Consider the following 12,999-nt stretch of genomic DNA (forward strand, 5'->3'; position numbering starts at 1 on the left):
ACCTTGGTTAGACCTTTTTTCTAGTTTATTACTTACTCTCTGGCAAATGGACCGAGTGGGAACAAAGCTAAAATGAATAAATCAACATTCATCTTTATCTGTTTTTTGCCAAATTTGCATCTTCATTCTTATTTCTCATTCATTTTTATATTTTTAATCAATTCTTCACTCAAATCGTCTAGTTTACAACTGTAATTTGACCTTGGTTGGCATTTAAACGCTTTATTTTCACTCTACTTTCCCCATCTTCGTCTCTTGTGTTCATGTCTAGATACTGAGTCGTTCGTGCTGTGTGAATGCATTCGAGGAAAAGGTTTGAACTGCCTTATATTGTCTGGCTATCCTGTTTTCCTGCAAATGGAGGTCAATGTAATCTTTGGAATGACATATAGACGTTATTATTATTTTTTTTATGTCGGATTGGTGCTAAGTTTTTTTATTTTCTTCTTCAGTATGTTACTATAGACTCCGTATACTGTCAAAGGTCCACAATCATCTTAAGAGCTAGACTCTGCGGGTTTTGAAAATTAAGGTTTGAGAAATTTGATTACATATTCCCATTTATTTGTAATGCCTAGGCTACAAGTACCTGTTTAACTATAAAGACATGTTCTTGGATTTAAGGAAGAAAGAGGTCAACCGAATCTGGAGTCAACTACTTTTACACTCACTATCTGCGAGGAAGAAGTGCACTTAATGTATTAATTATGAAGCTGAATGTTTCAATTTCAGAATTGCCAACTAAGCTTAATTTTTTAGGCAAATAGTAATACCCTCTCTAATTTAAGATTCCAATTACATATTAAGCCAACAGTTTAAAGCATACTTAAAATCTTTTGCACTGATTCATAACAATCAAATATAATGGCCGACATCAATTTATTTTCAAAAACAACATGCTGAGGCTTCAGTCACCTGCAAACAATTATAAAGAATTTACAGAAGAAGCAAAATGTTGTTGTGCAGGTTTATGACTGTAATAAAGAGACCAGAGAAAAAGCCCCTTAATGAGATTATATTGGTAATTACCACCAGAGCGCGTGAGGCTTTATACCTACATTATATATACACAGAACTGTCTAATGACTATAATTTACGTCTTTCTCTATGAAGCATAATTTGGATAATTTTCTTAAGAGGCCGATAAATTGTACAGAAGCTCTTCATTTAAGCACCCTATTCAAAAGCGTCAGGAAAGAGTTGAGTTAGTAGGCAGAGCGGTAATAGCACAATCGTCTTTTAAGTATAAGACTCCTCATGTAATTTGAAGATGGAGAAAAAATTGCGCCAAATTGCCGTTCCTTGATCACTTAAGCGCGCTGGTCTTACCGTAGACTGGGACATGTGAGGGTGTTACTCATGCCAACTTCTTTGATTTAATACATAAAATTCCCAAGTACTTGAAAATGAGGAACTTTTTGTAACTTAGAAATGTGAACAGAAGCCAAGTTGTAGATATTCTTTATCAATCATACGCACGTTCCTGAATTCAAATTTGCAAAACTAATTACAAAATTTGAAAAAAATACTTGTCGAAAAAAAACTCACTATATGACTCTTTTCCATCTAAAAAAATTTTTTTTACAATGTTTTGAACCAAATGAACACAAGTTGTCATCGTATAAAAATATTTTCAAAGATAAATAAATTTAAAAACACAAATGATGTATTGCAGCACTTAGATCATTAGTAAAGTGGGTTTCATTGAATTAGATATGAATACACAACAATGCCACACTCTGTTGTCCCATTCCAAATACATTACTGGGTAGACACCACAACTTTGTTTGTTTGCAAAACTTGCAATTATTATTTTTTTTAATCACGTGATTAAATCTTAAGAAAGTATAATGTTATTTCTGACCTGTACTGTAGTGTAAAGAATTACCCGTATCCACAAGGATCTAAGTAGTTTTATCAAGTAAAATATGCTCCGAGAGAAAAACACATGGCTTATTACAATGAATTTTATTTTCAAAACAATGAATCATCTAAAACAAAAACATAACTGCACATTGCTGTCATGGTACATTTATTCTTTCAACGGCGCTGGGTTTGCCGACAAATTTCCGGGAATCTATATTGTCTTTAAGAAATAATTGCTATAAAAATTTAGTAATCTTAAGGAATAAAGATATGCGAACCTAAGTTTTGATATCCTTCATTTACGCCAATTTGAAGCATAGTGATCTGGTGTCTTGCAAATTATAAACGAATTCTAAACCACGGGAGACGTTTGTATATAATCCAGAATATGATGTGGAAATTGTACAGTTGTTATCGTTAATGGGTTTTATCGTTCATCTTTATTTTTGGGTTAACTCCTATGGAAATTTAACAGTTATAACATTATTTTGACAGACCCCAGTACGATTGTCATGATAAACTAGTTGTACATTTTGAAAAGCATGTATGTTACGTTATTGGAAATGTATTGATAAATTCTGTCATATGAACTGACTTACTCCGAATGAATAATTTGGAGTAGTGGTGCTAATTTAGAATTAAAAGTAATCTACGGGTGAATGACGTCATAACGAAGCCTTTAAGATATCTTTCTTGGTAATTAAAATTTTTCCTATGAATAAAACATGCCTCCTGCATTAGCTACACTTTTTAAAAAAGATAATTAAGTTTTCCAAAAATATCTTTCATTCATTTCGACAAATATTTTAGCATAATGAACTGTTTTAATTTCCCTGGTTATAACTCATTGCTAAGATTAAATGACTGACATGTTTATAATTTTTCTCAGCTTAAATGCACCGATGAAAATGTTCGAAAAATATTAACACATTTGAAACTCCAATTTAAGAGTGATTAACCCTTCTAGGGGCGTGTTCGGCTAATTTTCTTGTTGACGCTTAGTCTGGCTCTGTTGTAGCAAACAGATTTATTGAATTAGTTCCATTCATCCACATTGTAAGAAAGTCATTTCAGTAACAGCAGGTATAAAATCTTCATTACTGCGAAGTCGATTTACCCAGCAGGACAATGCATTAAAACAGCTATTACAGGCCAATGATATTTTAATTTTTGAGAAAGTGATGTAAAATGTATCTCTTGTTAGATAAGTGATCTACCTCAGTGTTGGGAATCTGGTATCATGAAATCTGAAACATTAAATAGAAATTTTAATTATCGAATTAATCTGCTAAAGCTTTCATGGATATGAATCATATCTATAAGTAAAAATGATACGTCAAAATCAAAAATCTTCAGCTAAACTTAATGTTTTTTTCCCTTGAACTAATGAAGTAACCTCTATTCCTTTACAATTTACACAGAAAAATATGCGTGGCATTTTGATCGTACCTGAACCACCTTCAAAATCAGAGGGTTTAGAGATTTGTCGTCAGAAACCCTCGTGTCTTGTTTTAGTTCTGAACATTTCCCAAATGTACGAATTTCCTGTTTGAATCCTTATAGTATCATGCACATACCACTTTTATCTGTAAAGCAATATGTGAAAATCAATATGCATGCATTGCGTTACACGGTAATCTCATGGCAGTCTTCCCACTTACTAACGAATTTGCATTTGACACGAACCTTCTCATCAGCATCCCAATGTACGTAAACACCAGCATTTTTTTTTCAATTAAAATATTTTATACTATTTTAGTAAAGAAATTAAACAAGTGTTTTACCAAAGGTGTTTCTTTTAAAACAAATTAAGTGAATTTGTTGAATTTTGTGAACATTAAAGGGTCTTTTTTCATTTATCATAAAACTTTAAGCATAGATACGAAAGCGTATAGGTCACTTCACTTGTGTTATAACAAGGTCTTATTTCTAGGTGTCTTGTCAACATATGTATCATATAGTGTTATAGTCACTTATTTTTACATTGTCTTTAGATGTTTTTAAATAATTTTAAGCACCTTCTTTTATTTGATTGATTTTATTGCTGTAAATTATATCAACATAAAAAATATTGATTTGAAAGTATTGAATTAAGCATGAGGTTTAAAATATCGATGTAGTAATCTTGACATGCAACGATAACAATATATCTAAAATATTAACAGCAGTGAAGGAGAAACTTCAGGAGTACTTTGCAACAATATATTCGAGAGGGGTGTAAATCAGATGTGGATACTTAAAAATTCCAAGGAACTTTTGGAAAATTTGAAATCACAAAATTTTACCAAAATCAGCAAAATACTAGTAAAAACTTGCGACTTTTCAACTTTATATACAACCATTCCCCAGGATAAATTAAAGTCCAGGCTTTTTGATATCATTGACAGCTTGTTTTTTCAATAAAAATGGAACTCGTAAATTTACTTACCTTTTCATTGGTCACTTGCAAAATTATTTTGCCAATGTACACACAAGTACTCTGAAGTTGATATTAAAAAAGATGCTTGAGTTTCTGATTGACAATATCTATGTGGTTTTTGAAGACCAGGTCTTCCAACAATCTATTGGAATTCCCACGGGTACTAATACCCGTTATTAGCAGACCTATTTTCGTATTCATATGAAGCACAATTTGTTCAAAATCTTCTATGCGAAAAGAAGACATTAAGATATATCAACGATGTATTGTCAATTAACAATGGTTATTTCCATTCTAATGTCGATACGATATATCCCTTGAAATAAAAAATACCACAGAGTCTGACACCTCTGTTTCATATTTGGATATTTTACTACAAAAAGACATTAATGATAATCTAACAACAAAGCTTTATGATAAACGTGATTACTTTTCAATCGTCAACATCTCTTACTTATTGCAGCAATATACCCTTATCACCTGCCTATGGGGGTGTACATCTCAGTTGATTCGATACGCAAGAGCATGCTCTACGTATGAATAATTTCTAAGACGAGGTACGTTATTGACAAACAAGTTGATGAAACAATAATATCAGCAGCCTCGTTTAAAGTCGTTATTTCGTAAGTTCTATGGTCGATACTATGACTTTGTCAGGAAATACAATCTACCATTAAGTCAAATGCTGACTGATGTTTTTCATACTAATTGTTAGGCAATTATTTACACACTGAATTGTCGACGGATTTTCCCAATCAAGGAGCACACGGCGGGTGTGAGCGGTCGGCAGGGGATGCTCACTCCTCCATGGCACCTGATCCCACCTCTAATGTTTTAGAGGTCCGTGTTTGCTCTACTCCCGATTTGTATTGTTTGAATGGACTTTTGCGCTCGAATACAATTCGTTATCTCCATATTTCATATATGAATCAGAATTTATTCAGAAACTTCTACATTAAAAGAAGAAATCTCTTGCCGTGGCCTTTGATTCAACTTTGAGATATATCGACGACATTTTATCAATTTTATAAATATTCATTTTCATTCCTACGTTGATTCGAGATATCCCATTGAATAATAGATACCACAGAGTCTGATACATCTGTTTCATATTTGGATTTTTTTTACTAGAAAAAGACGTAAATGGTAACCTAACAACAAAAACTTTATTTACGTAGCAAAAAATAAGACAATGCACAACTTATATCACAACAAGTGTGGAAACCTATGCGCTTCCGAACATAGATTGATTGATTGTATGTTGTTCATTCGAGAATTTTTCACTCATACAGAGACGTCACCTTATATCGGTGAAGGGCTTCAAATTTAGACTGACACTCTGCACTCGTGCCAACGCCTGTCGTGACACGGGACCTCTGTTTTTAAGGTATCATCCGAAAGACCCTTGTCTTTCACTTACAGTGTCGGGCGCTTGGCGAAGGAACAATCACTACCTATGTTTATGGTCGCCCGCGTGGTGCAGTGGTTAGTGTCACAATGTAAGGAGTAGATCCTTACGTCGTGGGTTTGAATCCACTGCGGGACGTGGAGGCCGGTCCTTCGGATGAGACCGTATAAACCGAGGTCCCGTGTCGCAGTAGGTGCTGACACGAAAAAGATCCCTCACTGCTCAATGACCCTAAGTGCTGAGTATAGGTCAAAATTTTCAGCCCTCCACCGACAAGTGGCGGCGTCTCCATATGAGTGAAAAATTCTCTAGAAAGACGTTTAACAATAAACAAACAATAACAAAACCTATGTTTACGTCTTAGGTTTGACGCGGCGCGGCGAACGAGAATCAAACCCGGACCTCCTGCTCACGAAGCGTACGCCCTACCACTAGGCTTCCGAGACCAGTCTTCCGTATATAGAATGGTCATGAATGGTTTCTCATAAAAAAACAAAATGTATACATATATGACGGAACTGTTTTAATATATGTTGAATCTAAACTCAATAAAATGTCTACATGACAGGATTGTTTTTGCTGTGTCAGTGACTTGTAACTTTATAAAATGTCTACGTGACAGGAATGTTCATGTCTGTATCAGTGACTTGTAACTCAATAAAATGTCCACATGACAGGGTTGTTTTTATCTGTATCCTTGTCTTTTTATTTAACAAAATGTCTAAATGATAGGATTGTTTTTTGTCTGTATCAGTGACTTGTAACTTAATAAAACGTCTACATGACAGGTCTATTTTTTGTATATATCAGCAAGTTATAAGTCAATAATAATTTATATGACGGAATTGTTTTACAGGGGATGCTTATTCCTTCATGGCACCTGATCCCACATCTGATGTTTTGTTAGAGGTCCATGTTTGCTCTGCTTCCGATTTGTATTGTTTCAATGGACTGTTAGATTGATTATTGTTTATCTCCATATTTCATTTGCCTTATCAGTAACTCAACAACACGATATTAACTTTAAGATTTCAGGAGAGCTGTGAAACTTCAATAAATTCATATATTCTAATACAGTAGTGCACTAGTTTTATATTAGTAATCACGAGAAACAAAAATTGCGAACACTACTTCATTTGTGTGTTAATTATAAACAATGGACCCTTACATGTACATACGTGAGGACATGAAACTGGTTTTGACAGGATTTTACATGACCTTACAATGACCTTGTCAGGAAATACAATCTATCATTAAGTCAAATGCTGACTGACGTTTTTGATACTAATTATTAGGCCATTATTTAAACAATGAATTGTCTGCAGATTTTTCCGTTATTTCTTAATCATGACAAGGAGCACACGGTTGGTGTGTCCGGTCGGCAGGGGATGCTCACTCCTCCATGGCACCGGATCCCACCTCTGATGTTTTAGAGGTCCCTGTTTGCTCTGCTGCTGATTTGTATTGTTTGAATGGACTTTTGAGCTTGAATACTGTTCGTTATCTCCATATATTTCATGCATTACTTTGCATTACATGAGATGATTGCGCATTAATTTGAAAAGTTATTTCTGTGTTCATTATACATGGCAATTTCCATTATTTTCTCATTTAAAACTCTTGCTGTCCTCCTCCTGGGCAGAAGTGCATTAAAAAAAAGTGGGACACTTTTTTTTTATACTACAAACCCTATAACGCACTCACTCGTGATGCTTTGAAAAAATAAAAAAAAATTAATCTAAATACATTAATTATTTTTTAAAAGTTATTTGGAAAAGGTTTACAAACATCTATCTTTAATTGTAATCATCTGTTAGGTTTGTTTTATTTGAAAAAAAGTGCATAAACGTTTGCAATTCCGTGAATAATTTTTCCTCCGTTTTGCAAGAAATCTAATTTAGCAACAGAAATTTTTTAAACGATTTCTTCTATCTGCACATCTGCAGTTTCGTTGTCTAAATGATCATAGATTTAGAAATTCAATTTTGTATAAAGTATCAAGTTTTGGTAAAAAAAAGAAAACAAAGGAAAGAAGATGGCAGACAAATGATTATCATCTGATGACACTTCTTTTTCAAAGTGTCTTAAATCATGCTATTTGCACAAAAAATTACTGTTTTCTAACTAGAAATATTTCCATAGGACATGAATGCCCCGCCGAGGGTATATTAGTAATGCAACATGAAAATTTGTATTAGTGTATGAAATTTGATGAGAATATCTTGAATAGTTTCTTTAAAATTGAAATTGAAATCTAAAAAGTTGGATATAGATGATAAATTCTCGCCAAATTATGTACAAGTGCATAAACTTTCATAAATATATCTTAAATGGTTACTTTAAAATGAAGTAAAATGCAAATCTAAGAAAATTGAGGTCAAGGTCACAGGAAAGTTCAAGGTCAAATGTCTTTGATGCAGTTGAATACTTCTCACAAATACGTAACAGCATATTTAAGTTTGATGAAAATATTTTGAATGGTTTATTTAAAACTGAGCTAAGCACTAATTCAAAATAAATGAAGTTAAGGTCAAAGGAAAGGTCAAGGTCAAAAAATGTTGATGCAGTTGAAAAGGTTACATCAGTATGTATTAGCATATGAAGTTTGATAAAAATATTATGAATATTTTCTTTAAAACTGAGTTAAACACAAATTGATGAAAGTGAGGTAAAGGTCAAAGGAAAGGTCAAGGTCAAAAAATATTGATGCAGTTGAATAGCAAATCAGTATGTATCAGCATATGAAGTTTGACACTAATTTAAGAAAAGTGAGGTCAAGGTCAAAGGAATGGTCAAAGTCAAAAAAGTTGATGCAGTTGAATAGCTATCATCAGTATGTATTAACATGTGAAGTTTGATAACACTGTATTGAATGGTTTCTTTAAAACTGAGCTAAACACTAATTTAAGAAAAGTGAGGTCAAGGTCAAAGGAAAGGTCAAGGTAAAAAAATATTGATTCAGTTGAAAAGCTCTCATCACTCATCAGTATGTATCAGCACATGAAGATTGATAAAAATATCTTGAATGTTTTCGTTAAAACTGAGCTAAACACTAATTTAAGAAAAGTGAGGTCAAGTGCAAAGGAATGGTCAAGGTAAAAAATGTTGATGCAGTTGAACAGATTGCATCAGTATGTATCAACAAATGAAGTTTGATTACACTATCTTGAATGGTATCTTTAAAAATTGAGCTAAACACTAATTTAAGAAAAGTGAGGTCAAGTTCAAATGAAAGGTCAAGGTCAAAAAATGTTGATTCAGTTGCATAGCTCTCATCAATATCTATCAGCATATGAAGTTTGATAAAAATATCCTGGATAGTTTCTTTGAAACTGAGCTTCGAACAGAGCTAACGCAAAGTGTGACGGAAAGACAGACGGAAGGACGGAAGACGGACATGACAAACACTATATGCCCCGGCCATATTCATGGCGGGGCAAAAAAATGCAATTACTACATGGATTCACCGTGGTTTTTTTTTAGGAATCCAAAAACTTAACAAAATTTTTTAAAAATTCTAGAACTAGTGATTAAAACCATTTCTGAAATAGATAACTCTATTTATGTGCAATTTTATCTAACCGACACCATCCTAAAACTATGTTTATACATATTTGTGTAAGTCGAGTTTCATTAAAAAAACTATAACTTTTTACATGTTCGTTCGAAGAATTTTCTGTTGTTTCCTTAAAGAAGCATTTCGTTTACAAAGTTAAGTGAGATCAATTTAGAATACGTCCATCAATAACAATGGAATACTCTATTTCCATGTATTTGCATGACGGATCTCTTTTGCTGAGTAGGATGACCGTTTTTCTCTATTATCTTACGGAGTGTAAAATAAAGCGACCCTTAATCCACGAAAGAATTAATTAGCCTCAATTTGTGTCGTTTAGGTTCAGAATAACAAAGTCCTATTTTAGCAATTTGTAATTGTATGGACCGCAAAAGAAAGCTTATCCGTAGCACAAAAGCAATTTCAAAGACTGTTAGTTCAGTTATATTGGCAGTCGGTAGAACGGTTTGATTGCTATTAAATAGTTAATTTCCTATCAAAATATTACCAAGGAAGAAACTCGCCATTGGAAGATCTGTAATTTTATCATTAAACGACTTAGAGAAATAAAGGTAATTGCTCAATAAACGCCAGCCGTTTATTGAAATAAATCGTCTCGCGTGTTAGTAATTGTTCGGTCTCCAAAGTCTTAATCCGTCTCTTCCATACTTGAAACATCCCGGCCATTTCTCATCCATATATGACGTTATTTGATAGTGCAAGCCATTTTCTATAGACAGCCACAGTGTAATATTGGATTATCAGAGGTCGTTGATTACATTTCTGCCATTGGCTACGATGTATACTTCTGCAGGCAAGAAGTATATCACTCGTAACAAGAAAACCACTGACCTCAAAACTTAAGACACTGGACAAAATTCTACAAGGTTTGAAAGTGACAGTTTTTGTCCATCTCCTAAAAACTAGTGCATATCTGTCTATCTCATTTTCTTAACATAAATGAATGTTTTACATGTATATTCAGCTCGCGTTTTTACTGCTTTTGATGGCGAAGAAAGACAACTTTTAGTGATACATGTATATCGGAAACTGTTTGGAAATAACTGTTTTCTTTTTCCTTATATAAAACCCCATATTGGATCAATGATTAAAGAATGGATCAGAATGTTTCCTCTTGGTTAATTTTATCTCCCTTGAAGAAGATCTATAGGATCAAAGATGATAGTCTGATAAATGCTTAAGCATCTTTGTACACCTTTAAAATTTTTGAAGTCTTCTCCAAAACTATCTGACCACTTTCAACTAAACAAGAATAAAACACCATAGGATAACGGGAATTATTATAATTTGCTTAATTTGAACGTTGTGCCCCTTTCATGAGTTAATATTGAAGAACTTTTGAAATAAAGATTGAGTAATTTAGAAAATTTCTTCTCTAGATCTTCTGGATCAGAAATGATTAAATTTAATGAAGGATTCTTTTTGAACATTAAATAAAGATTCAAGTTGGTTCAAATCCTGTGCCTTGCTTCGAATACTAGGATGGGCCCACACAAGTAGTGCAAATGGTAAATAGCAATATATACCGAATACTTTTTTTTTTTTTTTTCAAATCTCTGGTTTTTGAGAAAAAAAACATAAATTTGATATAAAGTATCCTTACACAGAGAAACAATTCAGAAATATTTTCAAGAGCAAAAGCGTTTTAATTTGTCAAATTCGTATGAATTATAATTATAAAAAATCATTGATTGATTGATTGTTTGTTGTTTAACGTCCCTCTCGAGAATTTTTCACTCATATGGAGACGCCACCACTTGCCGGTGGAGAGCTGCAAATTTTGTCCTATACTCGGCACCTACAGCCTTTGAACAGTCAGGGATCTTTTTCGTGCCAGCACCTACTGCGACACGGGACCTCGGTTTATACGGTCTCATCCGAAGGACCGGTCTCCACGTCCCACAGTGGGATTCGAACCCGCGACGTAAGGATAAACTCCTTACTTCGCGACTCTAGAGCAGACGCTCTAACCACTGCGCCACGCGGGCGACAAAAAATCATTGAAACATATTTTTTATTTAGATATAAGATCTATCAGGCGTTGTTAAATATAAACGACTTGATATCAAAGATATATTTCAAGTAAATTCTGGATTATTAGTATAAAGATTGCCAATTTCTGTGAAATAGAATAATACCCACCTAGTATGAATTCTAAATAAAAAAGAAATATTTCATTTTACATTAATAACAAGAATCTACAGAAAAAGACATTTCTCTTTATATGTATCTACTTTTGTATCATGACAAGGAGCACGCGGCGGGTGTAACCGGTCGGCAGGGGATGCTCACTCCTCCATGGCACCTGATCCCACCTCTGATGTTTTGGAGGTCCGTGTTTGCTCTGATCCTATTTTGTATTGTTTAATGGACTTTTGAGCTTGAATACTGTTCGTTATCTCCATATATTTCATCAATTACATATTTTAATAAACTCATACTGTGATAATAGTGTAGAGATATTATCAAATACGCTTATTGCAACCGATAACAGTTAATTACACCCAAGAAATCCAACAATGTAGCCATAACCAAAAACGGCTACATGATGCAATGGACTTCTACGTATGCTATGTACCGGAGTCTTCCTGTATTTTGTAAAAAAAAAAAAACCCATTTTTTATTGCACTTACTTTAGAATACAAACATTCATAAACCCACATGATATAAAAGTACATTTTATATTTTCGTGCAAGAAATAATTCTTTCACTTTTGAAACGGAAGTTCAGATTTTCCTTTGAAACAATACTAGTAATTCGTGAATCAGTGTTTTAATAAACCCAACTCGCAAATTTAGATTTGAGGTTAAAGATAGTTCGTTCATGAGGTTATTAACTGTTCTAAACATTCATTACCATTTCTTAAAAGTTAATAGAAGGAGGAAACACTCCTATTACTTTTTTCTGATCCTTTCCTTTATTAAGTTATACTTGTTAGCACTACATCAAGACAAATCACTATATATCCATTTCTATAATAGGGTTTGGTACCGTTAAGGATGAAACGGTTCGATACCATACCGGTATTTTTTAAAACGATACGGTATTTTTAACAATACAGTACTATACCTTGATGAATGAGAATGAGGGTTCATTTTATAACAAATGTGCTTTCACTAATCACCAACCTTTCAATGTTATAATCTAAAATGAGCTTATAAACTATGTTTATATTTCAACCTTTAATAAATGATCAACAAAACAAATAAACTGAATCTCATACAAATTAATTTGACTACATAATTAGAAGTATACACGGCCTCCTTGGTCGGCCAGGACCCATTTTGTTTGGTCGCACTAAATGATGAAACATTTGAAAATGGATAGAGATGCACATCACATTTTTGCGACATTTTGCCTTTTAATTGACATGTACATTTATTATCATTTTTTGTTATTAAAATAAAAAGCCGATTAATGTGAATGTATTTTTTTTAAAAAAATATATGTATTGATTTACCTCGAATATCGCAGTCGAAAGCAAGTATCGTACTATGCATCCATTTTGTTAAATAGCCTACCATTTCAATGATTCAATGATTTTAGCGAGTCTGGAATAGTTTTTTTTTCTTTTTAAAAAATCTTTTTGAATGTATTAAAACGTTTCAAAGATTAAGAAATACCGTATTAGTACCAGTATTAAATGAAATTATATTTTACCGGTATTTTTGAAGTAACTATTCGGTACGGTATAGGTACCGCGTACCGGTATCCAACCCTAGACTCTAT

Source organism: Saccostrea echinata, unplaced genomic scaffold, assembly GCF_033153115.1.
Source record: "Saccostrea echinata isolate AGI-Se365-2 ecotype Australia unplaced genomic scaffold, CSIRO_AGI_Sech_v1 ptg000001l, whole genome shotgun sequence".
In the NCBI taxonomy this organism is placed as follows: domain Eukaryota; kingdom Metazoa; phylum Mollusca; class Bivalvia; order Ostreida; family Ostreidae; genus Saccostrea; species Saccostrea echinata.